We start from the raw sequence: 22,778 nt of genomic DNA on the forward strand, positions 1-22,778 counted from the left end.
AAATGGACTCTACAGGATCCATAGTATTAGCTACCTTATATTCGGGGGCTTAACATGTGCCAGGCATGTTCATTATCTCAGTCAGTCTTCATAAATAGACAGTGAGGTTAGGGGTCATTATTATTCCCATGTGACAGTAAAGAAACCAGCTCACAGAGATGAAACTTTCTCAAAGTCATAGAGCTAGACAGTGGCAGAGGTCAGACTTGAACCCACGTCTCTCTGACTGTAAGTTGTATGTTTCTGAATACTACACTTTGCCGTCACATGCGATCATTTTACTCTTGAGTTCTACCATGTTTACAAAGGGTTAAGGGTTATCAGATACGACATGATGTACAGAAAAATGACAACCAGGAGGATGCAGGTGATCCGTCCCCAAGGAGGGGCATGTGAGGGGGTGGGAAGGGGTCAGGACACCAGCTAGTTGGGCTGGAACTAGGCAGAAGTGACAGCTGGGAGAGCCTGGCCATGCTCTGGTGAGGGCGGTGGTGTTGATATTATCCACACTGTGAAAAAATTTCTCCTGCATCAAGGGATGGAGACACCAAGCCCATCCCCTCTCCAGCCACAGGCTGTCCCTGGATTCTCAGAGTTAGAAGGAATCTTAAAACATATTTAGCCCAACTTTCCTTCCATGAAGATCCTCAGGTTAAGCCACTTGTCCTACCTGCGTGCTGGAGCCAGGGCTGGAATCTATGTTTTCAACTCCAAACACAAAGCTTTCTTTGCCTGCCTTCGGGCCTCTTCCTATTCCTTCCATCATAAAGTGGAGCTGTGTGGTTCACTCCCTGGAGCGGGGAGCACCTCTCCAGACATGGTGGGAGCTGGCTCCTCAGACATGCAAATGCAGACATTGCTGCCAGGGTCAGGTGGAGGGAACCTACTGGATCACTAGGGCAATCTCATACCTACTGATGACACAAGGTTTCTGGGGGTGGAAGTATGAAGAATTACAGCCAATGAGAGGGGAGCCCAGGGCACCAGCTGGGGGACGCTGGCCGGGGAGGGCACACCTGCTCAGCGAGGAGGCTGGACCACATAAGGGTGTCCATCTAGGGTCAGAAAGGCAAGGACACATCCTGGGAAGCCAGAGGAGGGTTGGCAGGAGTGACAGAGCAGCATGAAGGATGATGTCATGCAGAGTAAACAGTCTTATGATTACCAGGGAAAAGGGATGGTAAGGGATACATGTGGGAGTTTGAGATTTATAAATGTCAGCCACTATATATAAAAATAGATTTTTAAAAAAGTTTCTTCTGTATAGCACAGGGAACTATGTTCAATATCTTCTAATAACCTTTCATTAAAAAATATGAAAATGACTCTATGCATGTATATGCATGACTGGGAAATTGTGCTGCACTCCAGAAATTGACACATTGGAACTGACTGTACTTCAATTTTAAAAAAAAAAAAGGATGATGTCACGAAAGAGCCTGAGCTTTAGGGTCCAGTGACCTGAATCTCAAGTACTTCTAACTGTGTGATCTTAGGACAATCACGTAGCCTCTCTGAGCTCGTTTTCTTCGTCTATGAGATGGACATAGTATGAATACCCCCACGGGGTTGTTTAAGAACTAAATAGTCAGATTATTATTTAATAGTAATTAATAGCCACTTTGCCCAGGGCTGGCTTTCAGCGGATCCTACCCAAGCAGGGCAATTGGGTAGGGTTGTCTAGGAAGTCACCGATGGCTCTGGAGTCCTGGAACCTACCGTTGGTCCAATTCATCTTGCCAAAGGGTCCATCCAGGGGGCCCTGTCCCAAGTACCGAGATTCCCAGGACAGGTGGTCCCCTTTAGCTGAAAGCAGTTTCTCAGAGGTACTGAGCAGCAGCTGGCGGACACAGGACCCCAGGGAACTGCCACCTCTCTTTTTCTCCATGTCTTTCATTCCTCCTTGGGAACCTGTTGGATGTGGAGAATGTTAGACTCTCACCACTGGACAGAAAGGCCTCAGAAGGCACTGGGATAGCATTTCTCTCTTAAGAAAGCCTATTCAAAAGCTTCCGCAAGCACACGGCCCAAAATCAGCTCCCCAGCCTCTCAGCCACATCACCCTCTGATCTATTAATTAGTATGTGAACTTACTGCAACCATATGTTTGTTTACTTGCTTACTGTCAGTCTCTTATCACAAGAACGTAAGCTCCAGAGAACAGAAGCCTTCTCTGTTTTGATCATCGCTATGTCCCCAGTGCCCAGAGCTGTGCCTCCCCAGTGAATAGATGCAACAGGCATTTGTTGAGAGAAGGAATGAAAGCCAAAGTCCCTTCAGGGCACCCCGACCTGGGCCACCCAACCTCTGCCGGAACCCTGTCGAGCCTCCACCACAGGCTTTGAGTCCCTAGTTGAGGCCAAATCTTTATTCTTTCAAGGAGAGGTCGATTTGAAACAACCCAAAGTCACTCTGAACCAAAGTGTGGGACAAAGCAGGTGATACTGATCTGGGAAATGCCCATTTGGGAAATAGAGGCACTGTGCCTACCGGACACCAAGAGCAGAGCCTGGAGGGGGCGCCCTGCCCGGCGTGCATAGCCCAGGGGAAGAGAGGGAGGAAGACACAGCCACACAAGCCACCGTCACAGGCACGTGTATCCTGCCCGGGCCTCCAGCCCCGGATGCAGGTGGGAAGTGAGGAGAGAAGTGTGTTCAGGACCAAGTGAAAGAGGATCTGCCACCCTGTGTCCCCCACCCACTGCCACATCCCCCACAGAGAGACAGTCAGGAGCAGTCAGGACATCCCCTAACAAGGTGAGAGTTGGACCCAAGAGCCCAGATGACACGGATAAGCCACTGAATCTGCCTGGACTCAGTTTCCCTATTTGTGAAACGGGGCAAGGGTGAGAAGAATAAGGCACAACTACAAAAATACCTAGTCCTTTTCACAAACGTATCTCATTGTCCCCTTCTAGCGTCCCCTTTGTGTATGTTGCCATATATATTGTATATTTCTTCTAATAATCACACTATTGCTCAGGCAATACTAAGAACTCTTTTTGGAGAATAGCCTTTCTAAGTGTTAGGAATAGTTTTTTGTTTTTCATTTTGGAAGAAGAAGGGTATGTCATAATTTCTTTCAGTTTGGGTCTTTTAAATGTTTTCCTTTTATTAGGTAACATTCACAAGGTTTAGAATTTGAAAGGTACAAAAGGATAATCCTTGAAAAGCTGCTTTTCTACCCTCTACCCTAGGCAGTTCTGTTCCCCTCCCTGGGGGCAACCAGTACTCCTACTTTATTGTACACCTTGTGTTTTCATGAGCAAACACAGAGACACACACAGGCATAGAGACCCACACACAGAACAGTTTTGCCCTGCGGCTGGTAGCACACTACATACATTGTTCTGCCGCGTGCCTTTTCACTTAGTATATTTTGGAGTTAATTTATTATCAGTACGTATAGAACTTTCTCATTCTTTTCTCCAACTGCCAAGTGTTCTATTCCATGGATACCCATGGTTTATTTAACTGGTTTCCCAGCTGCAGACATTAAGATTTTGTTTCCAGTTTTTGCCATTCAAATGATGGTGCAATTACTCAACGTGTTCCAAAGTCATTTTGCACAGGTATGAATCTACGTGTAGAACCAGGGGAGTGGTTATTAAAGTAGATTTGCAGTCCAAATTTTAGGAAATCAATGTTACTTTTTAAAAATCCAAAAATGTAGTTTACCCAATGGCTACCCATATTATTAACCAGATTTCACTCTAAATGGCCTTTGGCTGTTTCCAAAACTCAAAACACTCCTCAAAGAACAAAGACCTGAGACCACTGAGGGTGTTCAGCAGAATCACATCACTTTCAGAGCCGTCCCCTGCAAGAATCCAAATGCCAGCAGCCGCACCGAGACTAGAATAAGTGGGTGTTACCCCGAGGGAGCTGTGAGAGGGGATAACGCTCAATGATACAGATACAGTGTTTCCAGCAAGACTGACTGAGTGCCAACCACAGTCTGCTTAAAATCCAGGCCATAAGCGTGAGCGGGGAGTATCTTTGCCATTAAGAAACCGATGGTTGAGTGGGGAGGGATATGGCTCAGTGGTAGCGTGCATGCTTATCATGCTTAGCATGAGTGAGGTCCTGGTACAATCTCCAGTATCTCCATTAAAAAAGAAAAAAAGACAAAGTGAAGACACCAGTGGTCTAGGGCAGCAGGCAGTTCTCCAAGTGGGGTCTGGGGACCTCCTGGGGGTTCCGGAGATCCTTTGAGAGGGTTAGTGAGGTCAGACTCTTTCATAACGTTGCTAAGATGCTAGCCGCCATTTTTGCCCTCAGTCTTTCTCAAGGTAGAGTGGTGCTTTCCAAAGGCTGCTTGACATGTGAAATGACAACCAACTGAACGCAGGGGCAGATCTGAGAATCTATGTCTCCTTTATCAAGTCAGAATATTAATAATGAGATTGGCAAAAATGTAAAACAGCACCTCCTTTCTCACTAAGTTTTTCATGATTTGCGTTAATATATTAAAATGTAGTGGTTACAGTACCATTTAAAAAATTAATTTAAGACATGTTTTTGATTGTCTTAGTTTTCATTTCTAACATGGCAACTATTAATAGATACAGCCTATATAAACAACGGCTCTTCAGGTTCCTGGATAATTTTTAAGAGTGTAAAGGGTCGCTGAGACCAGAAACCATTTGAGAACTACTGGTCTGAAGACTCAGGGAGTTTATTCACCAGAGGGTAGGCGAGGGGCATTTCACCGAGGGTGGAATTAAGGGGTGCCAGCCCAAAGACGCAGGAGAAACAGAAATGGGCCTTCTCAAGGACGACAGATAATCTCTTGGAAGAGAGAACTCTCTGGGGCCTCCTGGCTGGCAACGTGGCAGCTGTGCAGACAGACTCTGCCAGAGAGGACAGAGCCCAGGGCAAGGCATCAGGCTCTCAGGTCGGGGGAGCCTGGAGAGGAAGCAGAAATCGTGCGTCAGACCAACCTGCTGCCTGCCTCCCCCTTCAAGTCCAAGGGTCACCTGCCCTGCCCCAAAAGAGTCCTCCCTGGCTGCTGGTCTGGAACATGAAATTCCACTGAAGAGTCTCATTCCCTTGGCCAAAAGGCAGACTCAATGCCAAACAATGCCAAGTGCTCAAGCTGACGTGGATATGTAAATAGCCTCGTGGTTATTTAGATGGTTTAGGGGATTGCACTTTAATAAAACAAGAGTGTGTATCTATGGCGGGGGTGTCATGGTTGGGTAGGATGGAGGGGACTAAGTATGGAGATCAAAGAATATTAAATAAATGGACCATAAGATGGTAGAGTGCCACCCACAGCTGAGTTTGAGAAGGCTAATTCTGGGCAGCTCAAATTGAAGAAAAAAAATCAAATCCAGCCAAGTTTTTTTTAGTGTATGGTATGTACCCAGCAGTGTAAGGCAGGTTGCAAGGGTAGAGAGGAACTGGACAAGGGCCCTGGACTCAGAGAGTGGTATCACTCCCCCGCCGACACACACATCCTGGTCTAGCAGAGAAGGTTTCTATTGACCCCAATAGCCGTAAGAAAAGGGAGGTGCGTGGTTAGTGCTAAAATGATGTACAAACAAAAACCTATTGGATCAGAGAGGAAGGACAAGTCATTTCTGACTTGGATGATGAGGGAAGGCTGCACGGAGGAGGTGGCATTTGTGTCAATCTGGATGATGAGAAGCATTTCTAGAGGCAGTGCTGAGACTCTGAACAGACCAGGGTGCTAGGAGCAAAGGCAGGGCAGTTGGAACATGTAGTCATTTTTCCCTCAATGAACATCTGAAATCATTGGTAAAGCAAGGAGTCCTGGACACCAAGGACCAAAGGAAGCTGTCCCCTATTATGGCGGAAGGAAGGAGAGACAGAACATGGTGTGGGAAAGACAGTTCACAAGCTAGACCTCAAGAGCCCTGTGTGGACCAAGATCATGTCTAATTTAACTCTTATCAACACATAAGCAGGTACCTGGAACATAGCAGGCCCACAGTAAATGCTGAATGAATGAACGAAAGATTGGACACACTCTTTTTTTTTCTTTTTTTGCAGGCCACAGATGTGCTGCTATAATCAAGTGGGGTCATCAGAAAAAGAGAGGAGGAGGATGTTCAACCAAACTTCCTCCTGGTTTCCTCTGAAGTAAATATTTGCACCATTTCTGGGACTTTAACTGCTTTCTGGTTGTTTTTGCAAAATTTCACTTCTCAAAATAGAAACCCTGCATCCTCTTGAGATTTATTACAGAGCCATTTATTGGTTGGGGATTGCTGCAAAGATCACCTTTAGGTTTTCAGTTTGCACAGTGGCTTATTTGCAAGCTTCAGGAGATTGCCTTAACATTTCGCTTCCTAAGAATGTCAGAACATCTGCTGCTCAGGCTCCTACCAAAGATCACTGGACATGTGAAACCAGCAGCCGTCCACAGGAGACTTACCAGAAACTGATCCCAAATTCACCAGAATTACTGTCTTTTATTGGTTCTGCACACGTACTTCATTCGATTTGAAAAATATAATACAATTTTTTAAGAAAGCACATTTTTATCAAATGCAAAACGGAAACCTTATGAGCATCTCATGATTACATTTACTGCCCAGAACTGGGGACATCTCTCATGGCTTCCAGGCAGTAGTCTGAAGGATTACGTGTACTTTTCCTGATTTCTAGATGAGGTGACCGAGGAGTCCTAGGGAGTAGTGAGTGAATTGCCCAAGGTCACAGCAAACATAGTGACCAGCATCCAAACACAGGTCTCAGGCTCCCTTAGAAACTTATCTCTATTTCCTACACAGGTTGTTTCTATGTATGTGGGAGTATTTTATTAACTGTAATAACCATATAAATGTCTAGAGTAGCCAAGGACAGTTGTTCAAGTTGGTTATTGCTCAAGGGCATGACCTCTAAGGCCACATCATAGATATCATTATTATTTTGAATTTTTCCACATTTTTATTTGACTGCTGATTCTAAAGGTAGGTGATTTATATTACTACAATAATTTTCTGGAAGATAATAAAAATTTTTAACAAAAATCTGTTTATTATGATAATTTTATGAGAGATGGAAATAAATAAAAAGACTTTTTCTAACAGCGTTGACATGTACTTGCTTCATAAGTTGAAGCAGAATGAGGTCGATGAAGATCTTGCTGACTTGACCATCTACGGGGGGGAGGGTATAGCTCAAGTAATAGAGTGCATGCTTAGCACGCGGGGGTCCTGGGTTCAATCCCCAGTCCTTCCTCCCAAAACAAATAAACCTAATTACCTCCCCCACTAAAATAAAATCTTTAAATATAAATAAATACAAAGCTAAAAAAAATTTTAAAAGTGTGACTAGTGCTACTTGACTCTGAAGTTAAAAAAAAAAATCTGTAATGACTAGAGCCTCCAAACAAGGAGTTATTGTTTTCCAACTGTTATTTTAGTTTTTATCTAAATTTTAACGTTTTCTATTAGTATTTGTATATTGGCTAAATTTTAAATTTTGCCTTATAATTCATATGCAAATTATATAAAATTATTTTAATGCATGTATAATTAATTCTGCCTGAATGATAACCCAGAGTTCCTAATTTTAATCTATCAGATTTTCATTATAATATTACTCACGTTTGTAGTAATGAATGTTCACTTACTGTTACATATCCACAAGTAATTATTTTATATTCATAAATTAGAGACTGCTATACAATAAACTGCTAATTAAAGCACAGCTACTGCATATGGGCTGTTAAAGGAATTATTTTCTTCCAGTTTTGTTGAGATATAGTGGACATTCAGCACTGGATAAGTTTAGGGTGTGCAGCATAATGATGTGACTTAAATATATCATGAAATGATTACCGCAGTAAGCTTAGTGAACATCCATCATCTCATAGAGACATAAAATTAAAGAAATATAAAAAAAAGGTTTTTTTCCTTGTGACGAGAACTCTTAGGATTTACTTTTTTAAGAATTTTCATATGTAACGTAACAGCAGCGTTAATTGTACTTATCATGTGCATTACATTGCGTATTTATCTGATAACTAGAAGTTTGTACCTCTGACTGCCTTCACCTAGTTCCCCCTTTGCCCACCCCCCCACCTTTGGTAGACACAAATCTGACTTCTTTTTCTATGAGTTTGTTTTTGAAGTATAATCTACCTACAAGACTGTTAGTTCCCATTTCACAACGTAATGATTCGAAATTTCTATACCTTTCAAAACGATCACCACAATAAGTCTAGTAACTGTCTGTCACCAGACAAAGATGTTACATAGTTAAAACTTGACTATATTCCCCCCACTGTATCCCTGTGACATTTATTTTGCAACTGGAAGTTGGTACCTCTTAATCTCCCTCACTTATTTCTCCTCTCCCTTCACCCCATCCCCTCTGGCAATCATGAGTTTGTTCTCTGAATCTATGACTCTGTTTCTGTTTTGTTATGTTTGTTCATTTGTTCTGTTTTTAGATCCCACAGTATTTGTCTTTCTCTGTCTGACTTATCTCACTTTAGTATAATATCCTCTAGGTCTATCTGTGTTGCTACAAATGGCGAGGTTTCGTTCTTTTTATGGCCGAGTAATATTCCATTACATTTCCTCCCTCCCTAGATAAAGGAAATTTATTTAGGACAAAAATTAACTGCAGTTAAATTTCATAGCTTGCTACATAGTATTTTTTAAAGTTACAAATTCTAAAATAAAATACTAAGCTCATATATAATTTCTCCCATGATATTGGAAAGAAAAAAGGATATCTAACTAAAAACAGAAAATGAAAAGCTGTCTACAGAAGAAATGAAATAAAATGATTTGTATTGTTGAATAAATTAGGGGAATAAAAAGCCAAAAAGATAAAAATAAGAGTGCTGAGATGTAGATTTCAGTTAACGTGTCACAGAAACGTGAGCAGGATGTGAATTTACTTCAAAAATTCCACTGTCAACCACAACTGACAGATTTCAAGAAAAACTGGAAAAAATGTGAAGAATCCAAATACATGGCTATGTAGTTTGAATATAAAACAAAGGCGCACTCTTGTTGAAAATTATCCACCTCAAGTAAGTTTTTACTCTACATAAGATAATACAGGTTGGAGTTTAGAGAAATAGAACGAACACACATTTATCTAAATGGTGAGGGAATAAAGTCAGTAGGTTCTGATTATGTTATTAAACTTCAAAGACTTCTGCATTTTGACAGCACTTTAAGAATGAAAAGTCAACTGGAAAATAAGAAAGAGTGCAAAGATTGAGAGCATTTAGCACTATTTTTTTTGTAATCATGAAGAATCTGAAATAAACACTGATAAAAGTACTCTGTATTCAAATTTCAAATCAGATTTGAAAAATACGTAATTATTAATGCTGCAAAACAGATTCTATATAATAAAGAAAATATTGGCATGCTCTTGTTGAACACATAATAAATACAATTATGTTAGCATGACATTGTCTAGCGTTCAGAGGATCATCTAAGAAAATGTATGAGTATTCGAACAAGAATTTCCTTCATTTGCAGAAATCATAGAAGATTCATAATAGCAACAGAGCCGAACACTTATCCAGGATACAAACACCAAATAACAGTACATAGTATTTAGCAAATGAAAACTAAAAGTCAAATAAGTAAATATAGTAGATTTGTTGACCAAAATAGCTTTGAATATTGTAAGAAATGCTAAACGTTATACAGCTGAATACCTGAGGCACAGCTCTTGTTAGCCAGGTGGAATAGTTATTTTTAGATTTGTAAATTTTTTAAATGCAAATATACTTACATGAGAATGTTAAAAAAATTTTTTTTTCTCCAGTAAATGATATTGCTGGAGAAGGTTAAACAGATTTTTAGCAGACCATACACATACATGCACACAAAACACTGAATCTAGACCATAATAATTTGAGAGGGCAGGGTTATGACAGTGACAAAAAAATTTTTTTGACAAACTTTAATGGATTTCAACATAAAATCCCCTAAAAAGTTCTAAGGCTGCCCATTATTTAAACCTAGTAGTGAATAATATAGCAAAAATTTCTTTTGACATCCCCGAATTCTGTTATATCATCCAAGAACTGTTTGACTTCAGTGTAACATTAGAGAGTACTGAAAAACAGAGTAATCAAACATAAATTTGAGACAACTATCAAATAAATGATGAAAAAGTCAATCAAAAACCACTGAGACCTGAAAAACTCAATTAGAGACAGTAACATTCTTTCAAAAATCATTAGTAAAGAGATAGATTCTGGAACACAAGTCAAAGCTATATTTTGAAAAAATATTTTAAAAAATATATCTGGCCAGCACTAATTTGGCATAAAATTTATGATAACATATGTCAACATAAATACCAAAAAAACAAAAATCAAAAGTTCATGTATATAATATCTATGAAAACATTACAGGGTTTAAGAAATTCTTGGGAAAACACACATTTTCCCCCAGTTTATAAAACAAAGTTAGTGAAATATATATTATTGATATCAAACAAATTATAGCCTCTGGACACTGATGCCAACTTCTCCAAGATAGAAAATACTAGAAAAAGGAGAGAGAAGACTCATTTTAACTGTGAATTCGATGACCAGCCCTTTTAAAATCCAAGGGTCAATATCAAAATCAATTTTTTTATATTGGAAACAGCAATATCTCTTTAGAAGAAAAGCTTTTGACACTTGAAGTATATCAGTATTTCTAGACTTTTCAGTATTCTAGATGACCTATGCAATTTGAAAAATGATGATAACCGTGAACTTCTACAACTGTTACATATATATGATTGAAATGGAGGAACGTGGTAGGAAACGTGATAATGCTGAGATACTGATGGAAGAAAATTCCTTAAGCTATTTTCTCAGATCTAGTTGACTCAGGTGAGTACCTCAACATATCTGCAGAAAGAACATAGTGGATACGTTTTACTAAAACCATGGCAGCTCTCAGGATATAATAACCTTGGCAGTATCAGCCACCAGTGGAAAATGTAGCTTCTCGCATTTAAAATTAATACCAAACGACTTAACATCCACAATGTCACAGGAAATGCTGTCAAATCTAGTGACCCTTTCTACGGAAAATAAGATATTGAAGCAAGCAAGCACTGACATTACCACAGGAGCTTTTGTTTTCATAAGAATTATTTTGTGACTGAAACTACCTTTACAACAAATTGTTGTATCCCCGAGGTTCGGGGTTCCTAATGACTGTGACTAAAAACACTAATTCGCTACTATTTTGTCTTCAATAATTTTGTGTATAATTTTTGGAGAATCAACTTACGTTTGCTTTGTCGTCACTGAGAACATAATCTACTCACTCGAAGGGATGGTACTTGAGAAAGGGGCACGTCTCCGTCTTTGTAGGGGCACAGCGCCTACAAAGGCGCCGTGGGGGCCAGCAGGAACCCTGCACCTTCTCATGATTTGCTATCAAGTGACTGGGGCAGAATCCAGCCAGCGAGGCATCCCGGTCTCTTCTAGAAGCATGCTGCCTCACGTATATTATAATTGTGCTTAAATCTGCCTGAAAGCGGTCAGTGTCTCCCAGCCATTCTCAGGATATTGTCCAAAGGCATAGAAAGGCTGTCACCGTCTGGGCCTGCCCACACCTCCAGCCTTGTCTCTGAGCACTTCCTCTTACACCTGATGCTACAACCAAATTGAACTTCTTAGTTTCCCGAAACCCTGTGCCAATCTTGCCTGCACCTAAGCCCCAGGACACCTTCCTGGCCTCCTATTCTTCCATCAGGACTATCCCCTCCTCCAGGAAGTCTTCCTTCTCCAGTCCCCACCCCACAAAGTTGGTAGGCTGGTGACCCTCCCACACAGAACCTCAGACCGTAGTGCATTTCACTGACAGCTATAACCTTCTGTAACATTGTCTGGTTTTGCTTCCCCACCAGACTGAGACCCCTCCCCAAAGGAGCCAGGACTCCCCAGTCACTGCACACCACTGTCAGCTCAATCTCTGGCACCTAAATGATGCTCGAGAAATGTTTGGACAAACACACATGCAAATGGCTAGAAGCATATATTTTTAAATAACTTCCATCTCACTAATAACTGAAGTTAAGTTTAAACAACAATTTAAAATCATTTTTTTTAAAAAAAGGAATGAAAATAATCAGCCTTGACAAATGTTCTGAAGACTCTCTGGAAGGAGAGCAAATTGTTAAAATCTTTTTGAAGAACAATTTGAAGGTGTGCATCAAAAAGCCCTCAAAATGTCCACGCTTCTTTGACCCCAGCAACTCCACTTAGAGGAATTCATCCTGAGGAAATAGGCCAGGATGTGTGCAGAGATTCAGCCATAACAGGGGTGACTACTGAGTCATTTACAAGAGCGGCAGTGAAGAAACACTCTTAATACCCAGGAATAGTGGGCTGTCGTGTCAGATGTGGGACATCCACAAAGCAGAATTAAGATTTAACCATTGAAGTGACCTGTGGAAACAGATTTATCGACAGGGAAAGATTTCACACCATATTGTCAAGTCAACACAAGGCAGGTAACACAGCACAGTGTTAAATAAATATTCCATTAAAATGAAGACACTGTATGTGTGAGTGTCTGTGTGTGTGCACTATTTTTTCCCCCCACTTAGCAATATATTATGGCCATCTTTCCACGTCCACATCACAGAAAGGCAAATACCCAAAATGTTCACAGTAATTATCTCTGGATGGTGAGATTCCTCATGACTTTCATATTCTCCTTTCTTACACCTCAGTGTTTTCCAATTTTTCTGCAGTGAGTGTATATTGTGTTGAGAGAGGAGAGGAAGAAAAAGATAGAAGAGGAGAGAGCAGGTGGGGAGAGAGCTGCCTCCCACCCTCCAGGGCGTCAGGCCCTCTCAAGGTTGATTTTCAAAGGGGAGAGTGGTTCTCCCAAGAAGGAAGAGAATTGAAATTAGGAGAGCGGGAGGGAGAGGCATGGAGAACTCTGAGACCTCCAGAACCGAGATAACAGAAGCTTGGGAAAGTGAAGATGGTTTTTCAAAAGAAATGTTCAGAGGCGGATGGAATTGCCAAAAGGTGCCCTGGTCATAACTGAAGCTGCCTGCGAACCCCGCGGCTGGAGAAAACAAAAAAATTCTCCTGACAGTAAAACGTCTTTTCACCACGCCTCATTTTCCCCTTTGATTTACAGCACCTGTCTCTTTGCATCTAACAAAGCTCAAATTTATCTTGGGGCTCTGACCTCTTTCTAGTAACGCTTGCTACTTTTAATATACGTCAGTGAAGCAGCTCTGCAATGGACCTGTTTTTCTGCCATGAATCTATCTTGATGTGTGATGAGCAAGGGTTAGACGATCTCCAGTTTCCTACGATCTATTTTAGAGCACATTTCAGTAAATGTCACCCTAATCCAGTGCACCCAGTGCCTGAGTCACTTTGTATTTAGCTCATTTTGAAATTCAAAGCTGTGTGCAGAGTAGGCGTTAAATTAACATGTTACAAAGCAGGAGGGGCCATGGGGAAAGAAAGCAAGCTGGTAAGAGCAAGAGCGAGGTTGATGGCTCAGGGAGAATCCGCGCCTGCGACACGGACTTCTGTTGGTTCTAGTCCCAGATCTCCTGGCCTCCACCGTCCATCACCGGCCGAACATTCCAGCCAGTTTTTCTGGGTCTTTTTCTATTTGTGCTGCTTAGAGGAAGGACTTGGATCGCCCGATGTGTTGTGGGGGAAGAGAGGTCAGCATCCTATCAGGCCCCCCTGAAGCCCTTTCCCCAGGCTCTACAGCACCCACAGCATCGGCCCCAAGGGAGCTGTCCTCTATCACCCCTTCTCCACTGCCTCCCTGTCTTCATCCCCCACCCAGCACGACCAGAACAGCACTGCCACGCCTGCTCTGTCAGGATGTCAAGACTTGCATTCAAACAGCGACATGTGGCTGAGCTCTTAGGAGGGGTGCTTGGCCTTCTCTCCATCACTCTGTGGACCACTGAATGGACATACGTGCGCCCTGCTGCATTTTTCTGTTTTTGAGTACGCAGAGCCCTTCCAGCAGCTTTAGGAGCAGGTGAGAGGGCCAGAGAGTGACAAGTCAGAAAATGGCTGACTCCTCATCACCTCCTGCTCATTCAGCATTTATTGAGTGCCTACTGTGCGCTCCCTGCTTTGAAAGGCTCTGGACCCAGTTAAAAACAGACATAAATTTCCCTCAGCGGTTTCAGAAAGTCGAACTCTTGCCTGGGGTAATGACGCATCCTTACAGCCTTGTTAAGGTTAAGCCTTTTCGTTTTTGCCTTTCTTTTTTCAGAAGTAGCCCCTGTTTCTGAAGGTCATGGTCTTTTAGGGGGACCAAATAACAAGCTTCAGCAAAACTGAAGAACATCTTTATCTGGTTCTTCCCATCAAAGCTGCTGTCTACAAGTTTCGGTTACCCCCGTGGTCTTTTGTTACATATTCTCACAGACAAATTTAATTTGAAGGTAACCGGATGCCTTGACCATCTCCACTGTTGACATGCTGAAAGACTTTTTAAAAAGCTAGTTTGTTATTTGTTTTCCAAAAGTAACTTACTAGAACTTTTGTTCATATAAGATGCTTCCCTCCCTTTTTTTCAGCCACTCAGTGTTAGCCAAGAGTCCCTGACTAGTTAGTAGGCATGGAATACATTGAACAATAGACAGACACCTGCTGCTGGTAAACACACTTAAGAAAAAAATAGGTTTTGAAATCCTTTGTTGGTCATGTATGGAGGACAGTATGGAGGTTTCTTAAAAAACTAAAACTGTGCTTGCCATACAATCCAGCAATCCCACTCCTGGGCATATATCTGGAGAAAATTCTAATTCTAAAGGACACACGCACCCAATGTTCATAGCAACACTATTTACAATAGCCAATGGAAACAACTTACATATCCATTGACAGATGAATAGATAAAGAAGATGTGGTGGACAGATAGATTGATAGATACATAGATAGATGGACAGCGGAATATTACTCAGCCATAAAAAATGAAATAAGGCTATTTGCAGCAACATGGACAGATTTAGAATTATCATATTAAGTGAAGTAAGTCAGAGAGAGACAAATTTCATATATCAGTTATATATATGGAATCTAAAAAAATGATACAAATTTTATTTACAAACCAAAAATAGACTCATGGACATAGAAAACGAACTATGGTTACCAAAGAGGCAAGGTCAGGGGAGGGATAAATTAGGAATTTGGGATTAACAGATACACATTACTATATATAAAATAGTTAAACAACAAGGACCTACTGTAGAGCACAGGGAACTATATTCAATTTCTTATATTAACATATAATGGAAAACAATCTGAAAAATTTATGTATGTTATATATATATGTGTGTGTGTATGCGTATAACTGAATTGCTTTGCTGCACACTTGAAACTAACATTGTAAATCAACTACGCTTCAATAAAAAATAAAATTAAAAAAAAAAGAAATCCTTACTAACAGTTCTTTCTGTCCCTTTTCCCCACCCCACCTTGGAACCCCAGAGCCAAGTTTCAAAGGGATTCAGATAAAGGATCTATTCCCTGGCCTATTTTTTCAAACATCAAGTCCTCAAAGACCAGCAGTGAATTAATGTAGAGCTCTGCCACGTTGGAGAGATAAAAGTCACTATTCACTCCGAAATCCATTTAGAACTAACTACGGCAGGGCACTTAGATTTCCCCTCCAGAGACTGAGAACAAGAAATGGTAACTCTTTTGGAAAATCTGCCTTCCTAGGCCTTCTTAGCAGCAGGCAGCAGGCATTGAATACGGAGGCTTGAGGAAGGCCTGAGTTGGGGTGTGGGGGACGGGGGGGCTTAGGGAGCTCAGTGGTAGACTCGAGCCCCCAGGCTGGATTCACTTACTCTTTTCATTCAGCTCTGACACTGCGAGAGGCTGTCAGACGCCTAAAGAGAGTACTTCTCAGGGCCCCCAGCTTTGATGCCGCCATAAAGCAGCTTTTCAGGGAGGATTAATAAGCAGATTTGTGGGGAGACTGGCATTCCTCTCCGATCTGCTAAACAGATAATGAGGCTTTCTAGTCATTAGAGCAATGAAATCAGATCGAAATTCCCATGACACGCACCAGCATGAAACTGCTCTGGAAAATGCCTGCCGTGTGGGCGGGCAGCAAAAGCCCCCTGATCCTTGAAAAGGAACTTGAGGTTTCTTGCCCACCCACACAACATTGGCTCCCTGGTCTGGAACTTAGTCTTCAGCATCTTCCACAGACATTTGGACATGAGCAAATAATATGTTCTCAGAGTGTCCAAAAAAAAATCTTATTAAAAAAATCCTCTAATTCCAGGTGTACACTTAATCAATGATTAAGTGACAAGGGCAACCTAATTGGGTTTCCCCAGCCAGCAGACCTGAGATCACAGTTGTAAAAGTCCCCTTGTTTCACTCATTTTGTGTTTTTTTTTAACTTTTTATTTTAATGGAGGTACTGAGGATTAAACCCAAAACCTCCTGTGTGCCAGGTATGTGGATCTACCACTGAACTATACCCACCACCCTCTTGAGGTCGTCTTTGTTTTTACAGAGGTGAAAGCTACCCATCCTAGGCCACTTAGTAAGTTAGGGGCCAGGCCAGAAATAGAACCCACCCAAGTGTTCTGAGACCCAGCTCTGGGCTCATTTTTTGCACCACCTAGAAACCTGTGATAAAAAATGAATCGTTCAGGAGATTCTTTAAGAAAAAAAAAAAACACTAAAACTAGACTTACCCTATGATTCAGCAATCCCACTTCTGGGCATATATCTGGAGAGAATTCTAATTCGAAAAGATACATGCACCCCAATGTTCATAGCAGCACTATTTACAATAGCCAAGACAGGGAAGCAACCTAAATGTCCATTGACAGATGACTGGATAAAGAAGTTATGGTGTGTATACAGAATGGAATACTACTCAGTGACAAAAAAGAATAAAATAATGCCATTTGCTGCAACATGGATGGACCTGGAGATCGTCAGTCTAAGTGAAGTAAGCCAGAAAGAGAAACAAGAATATCATATGATATCACTTATATGTGGAATCTAAAAACAAACAAACAAACAAGACTCAAATGAACTTATTTACAAAAGAGAAACAGATTCATAGACATAGAGAACAAACTTATAGTTACCAGGGAGGAAGAGTGTGGGAAGGGCTAAACTGGTAGTTTGAGATTTGCAGATACTAACTACTATATATAAAATAGATAAACAAGTTTCTACTGTAGAGCACAGAGAACTATACTCAATATCTTGTAGAAATCTATAATGAAAAAGAATATGAAAACGAATACACGTATATACATGTATGACTGAAACTTTATGTTGTACACCAGAAATTGACAAACTTTGTAAATTGACTATACTTCAATTTAAAAAAAAAAAAGGGTGTATTGTCCAGGGTCTCCTTGGTGAGCCCCTTCCACGTGCAGGCATAATAGGACCCACAGATAAGTGGGGGGACCCCTGGAGTCTCATTTCAAATGATGCAAAAATGAAACCTCATACTAGTGCTTGGGGGAAAACTTGCCCTTGAGCCAAAGACACCAGATTTCAAGTTCTGACCCCATGCCTCCTGCGAGGCAGGTAATCTTGGGCAGGTTCCCAGAGCTCTCAGAGCTTCAGTTACTTTATAGGAAAAGGTAAATAATGCCCACCCCACGGAGCTGTCATGGAAATAGACTTAAAGGAGATAATATTTGTGAAGTTGGTAGCCCTGGCGCTTAATAAAAGTTGGTCCCCCTCCTACTTGCTGTAACCTGAATTTCTTTATCCTAGAACAAAGGGTGTGGTTGCAGATTACATATGTGAGCAAAGCATGCTACAGTGTAATCATGATTTAACAAACATAAAATACACAGGAGATCTTACTCTGGCCAATAACAGAGTCTGAGGGCTTTAGATGCTCAGGACAAACGGAGTCTAGTCTGATTAGAGATTTGAGGGGAGCCGGAAAGTGTGGGAGAAAGGAAGCCAGGGCCGTATAGACTAGAGGTCTCCAGTAGAAATACAATGCTAGTCACACATGTAATTCCAAATGATCTAGTAGCCACATTAAAGAAAGTAAAAAAGAAACAGATGGCATTTATCTTAGTAATATATTTATTTAACTCAATACATCCAAAATATGGTCTTTTCAACTTGTACTAATATAAAAATTATGAATGAGATATCTTATGTTCTTTTCTTTTTTTCCTACTAAGTCTTCAAAATCGGAATGCACATTACACCTCTAACACATCTCAATTCAGGCTAGCCTCATTTCAAGTGCTCACAGTATTGGACCACGCGTGTGTGTAGACAAATCCCCACATGCCAACCCCTTGCTGGGTTAAGGTCCAATTTAGAGCATGGTTCCTGGCCTCAAGGGACTCACTGTCTAGTTTAGGATCTTGGGAAAAATGGGGAAGATTTTTTTACCCAACAATATACATTTGCCTGTGGGTCCCCAAGCTACTTATCATAAGACACTAAACCTGCAGCTCAGTCCTTCTCCTATGAGCCTTAGACATGCCTTAACCCCATGGACAACATCCCTTCCCATCGTCTACATAAACAGCTGTCAGATTATGCGTCTAACTTGGGGGCTGGCAATACACAGAACCGCAGGGAGCAGTTTAAGGGAAGCGGGTGCCTCTCGCATCCTTCTAGGCTACCTAGTGCCCACTTGATCCTTGTTGAGCTCAGATTCCAGACATGTAGGAAAGAAACTGAAAGTGAAGTGTCAGCCCTCCAGGGAACCGGTTACCTGTCTCCTGGGCGAGCAGCCGCAGCGGGAGGAGCCATCCATGCTGAAGGGGCAGCGGCTCTCACTGTCTGCTCTCTGCCGCCCTGCCTCAGCCTCTCTCCCTTGCCCCCTTGCCCCTCCCTTGAGAGCCTCTTCATTTCCTCCACCGCCTGGCTGCGCTCAGAGGGAGACTCACACCGCCCCCCGAAATGAACCGCCAGTGGCTGGTGCTGCTTGCTTCATGCTGTGCCGATGTGGGCTTCAGCAAACCACAAATTGAGGTTGGCTTTAGATTCCCTGGTGTTTTTTGGAACCCCTCTCTACATTTCCACTCCTGCTCCCATCCTGAGGTCCTTCTTTAACTGCTGAGAAACTATTCCATACTAAGGAGATAGTGACTCAGTGGGCCATCTTTCCTGGGGATCTTTGCATTTCTAAAAGACCAAATAAAAAGAATAGCTAAAATGTACTGAGTGTTGGCTGGGTGCTGGGCGCTATGCTGAGAAGGTAATGTCTCACTCTAGGGAATCAGTGGACAAGGGTGGAATTTCAAGCAGGCTGACACCAAGTGGAACAGAGATATCTTTCTTATGCTTTAAAATCAACTTTGTAGAGAACTCATATGTAGCCCTACGTGGGGGAGTAGTCAGTGGAGGCTATAGAAAATCTGCACTATTTTTCCCTTAACTTTTAAGTCGTAGAGCCGTCTTCTTTGTTTATGGATTGGGGGTAAGGGTATGGATTATTCGTTTTTATTCACTCTTTCATTCAACAGAGACTTATTGAGTGCCTCCTCTGAGCCAGGCACTGGGCTGGGTGCTGGGGATACAGCAGTGGACCAGATGGCCAGAGCTCTGCTCTCCTGGAGCTCACAGGGTGGTGGGGGAGACGCAGGCAATTAAGATACAATAAAAAAGAACTACAGATTGTGCTCATCCTTGCAAATGAAATGGACAAGGGAATGTGATGGAGATAAACTGGCCCGAAGCCTCCTGGAAGGGGTAACGTGGTTTTCTTGCATCATCACCATGCTCGTCCTTGGCCCTATCTGCTCCTTCTTCCTCCTTCACCCACCTGCGGGCTTCTGCTCTTCTCCATCCATGCACCCTCCTAGGAGTTCTAGGCTAGTTGAACGACTTTAGCCACTTTCTACACATCTCCCAAATTTATATCTCCAGCCCCAAGTTTCATGAGAGAACCAGACTTGTAAATTCAAGTGTCAAACTGATTATCACCCCTGGAAATTCTACTAGCATCTCAAAATTAATATGCCCCCTAAAAGACATAGATTCTCCCCCTCCTTCAATTTGCTTCTGCTGCCCTGAGCCTGTACTTAGTAAAGAACTCCGCTATCCTCTGCAATAACTCAAACCAAAAGTTTAGGAGGCATCTCTATTTTGCATTAAATGTTTTTTTGAGTAGGTCATTGTGGTAGGCAGAAAAATGGCCCCTAAAGATGTTCATATTCAAATTCCTGATATCTGTGAATATGTTACCTTGCATGACTCAAGGGACTTTGCACATGGGATTAAATTACAGACCTTGAGATGGAGAAATTATCCCGGATTGTCTGGGTGGGTTGAATCTAATCACAGGAGCACTTGGAAGGATCTCTTGCTGGCTCAACATCACCAGTCATCAGTGAAATGCAAATCAAAACCACAGTAAGATATCACCTCACACCTGTCAGGATGGCTTTCATCAAAAAGACAACAAATAGTGAGTGTTGGCCAGGATATGGAGTAAATGGAAACTTTACGCGCAGTTGGTGGGAATGTAACCTGGTGCAGCCACTACGGAAAACAGTATGGAGTTTCCTCAAAAAACTAAAAATTGAACTACCATACGATCCACTCCTGGATATTTATCCAAAGAAAAGGAAAACACTAATTAGGAAAGATATATGCACCACTACGTGCGTTGCAGTCCACTATGTGCATTGCAGCATTATTTATAATAGTCAAGATATGGAGGCAACCTAAGTGCCCATCAGTAGATGAATGGGTAAAGAAGATGTGGTATAAATCTAACCAAGGAGGTGAAAGAATTATACACAGAAAACTATAAACCACTGATGAAGGAAATTAAAGAAGACTTTAAAAAATGGAAAGATATCCCATGATCCTGGATAGGAAGAATCAATATTGTTAAAATGGTCACACTGCCCAAGGCAATCTACAGATTTAATGCAACCCCTATCAAATCACCCAGGACATATTTCACAGAACTAGAACAGATCATAATAAAATTTATATGGAACCATCAAAGGCCTAGAATTGCCAAAGCATTACTGAAGAGAAAGAAACAGGCTGGAGGAATAACTCTCCCAGACTTCAGACAATACTACAGAGCTACAGTCATCAAGACAGTATGGTATTGGTACAAAAACAGACATGTAGACCAATGGAACAGAATAGAGAGCCCAGAAATGAACCCACAAACTTTGGTCAACTAATCTTTGACAAATCTGGCAAGAATATACAATGTAATAAAGACAGTTTCTTCAGCAAATGGTGTTGGGAAAACTGGACAGCAGCATGTAAAGCAATAAAGCTAGAGCATTCCCGTACACCATACACAAAAATAAACTCAAAATGGATCAAAGACTTAAACATAAGACAAGATACAATATACCTCATAGAAGAAAATACAGGCAAAACATTATCTGACATACATCCCAAAAATGTTCTCCTAGGGCAGTCTACCCAAGCAATAGAAATAAAAGCAAGAATAAACAAATGGGACCTAATGAAACTTACAAGCTTCTGTACAGCAAAGGAAACCATAAGTAAAACAAAAAGACAACCTACAGAATGGGAGAAAATTTTTGCAAATGAAACCGACAAAGGCTTGAACTCCATAATATATAAGCAGCTCATACGACTTAATAAGAAAAAAAAACAACCCAATCCAAAAATGGGCAGAAGACCTAAACAAGCAATTCTCCAAGGAAGACATACAAACGATCAATAGGCACATGACACAATGCTCATTATCACTAATTATCAGAGAAATGCAAATCAAAACTACACAGGTATCACCTCACACAAGTCAGAATGGCCATCATTCAAAAATCCACAAATGACAAATGCTGGGGAGGCTGTGGAGAAAAGGGAACCCTCCTACACTGCTGGTGGGAATGCAGTTTGGTGCAGCCACTGTGTAAAAAAGTATGGAGATTCCTCAAAAGACTAGGAATAGACTTACTATATGACCCAGGAATCCTGCTCCTGGGCATATAACCAGAAAGAACTCTACTTCAAAATGACACCTGCACCCCAATGTTCACAGCAGCACTATTTACAATAGCCAAGACATGGAAACAGCCTAAATGTCCATCAACAGATGACTGGATAAAGAAGAAGTGGTATATTTATACAATGGAATACTACTCAGCCATAAAAACTAACAACATAACACCATTTGCAGCAACATGGATGCTCCTGGAGAGTGTCATTCTAAGTGAAGTAAGCCAGAAAGAGATAGAAAAGAAAAATACCATATGAGATTGCTCATATGTGGAATTTAAACAAACAAACAAACAAACAAAAACAAACAAAGCATAAATACAAAACAGAAATAGACTCATAGACATAGAATACAAACTTGTGGTTGCCAAGGGGGCAGAGGGTGGAAAGGGATAGACTGGGATTTCAAAACTGTAGAATAGATAAACAAAATTATACTGTATAGCACAGGGAAATATACACAAGATCTTATGGTAGCTCACAGAGAAAAAAAATGTGACAATGAATATATGTATGTTCATGTATAACTGAAAAATTGTGCTCTACACTGGAATTTGACACAACATTGTAAAATGATTATAAGTCAATAAAAAATATTAAAAAAATAAAAAGAAGATGTGATATATATATATATATATATATATATACACACATACAATGGAATATTACTCAGCCATAAAGAAGAATGAAATTTTGCAATTTGCAACAGCATGGATGGACCTAGAGGGTATTATGCTAAGTGAAATAAGTCAGACAGAGAAAGACAAATACTGTGTGATTTCCTTTATATGTGGAATCTGAAAAACAAAATAAATGAACAAACATAACAAAACAGAAACAGAGTCATAGATACAGAGAACAAACAT

The sequence above is a fragment of the Vicugna pacos genome, chromosome 23 (genome assembly GCF_048564905.1).
Source record: "Vicugna pacos chromosome 23, VicPac4, whole genome shotgun sequence".
Lineage (NCBI taxonomy): Eukaryota > Metazoa > Chordata > Mammalia > Artiodactyla > Camelidae > Vicugna > Vicugna pacos.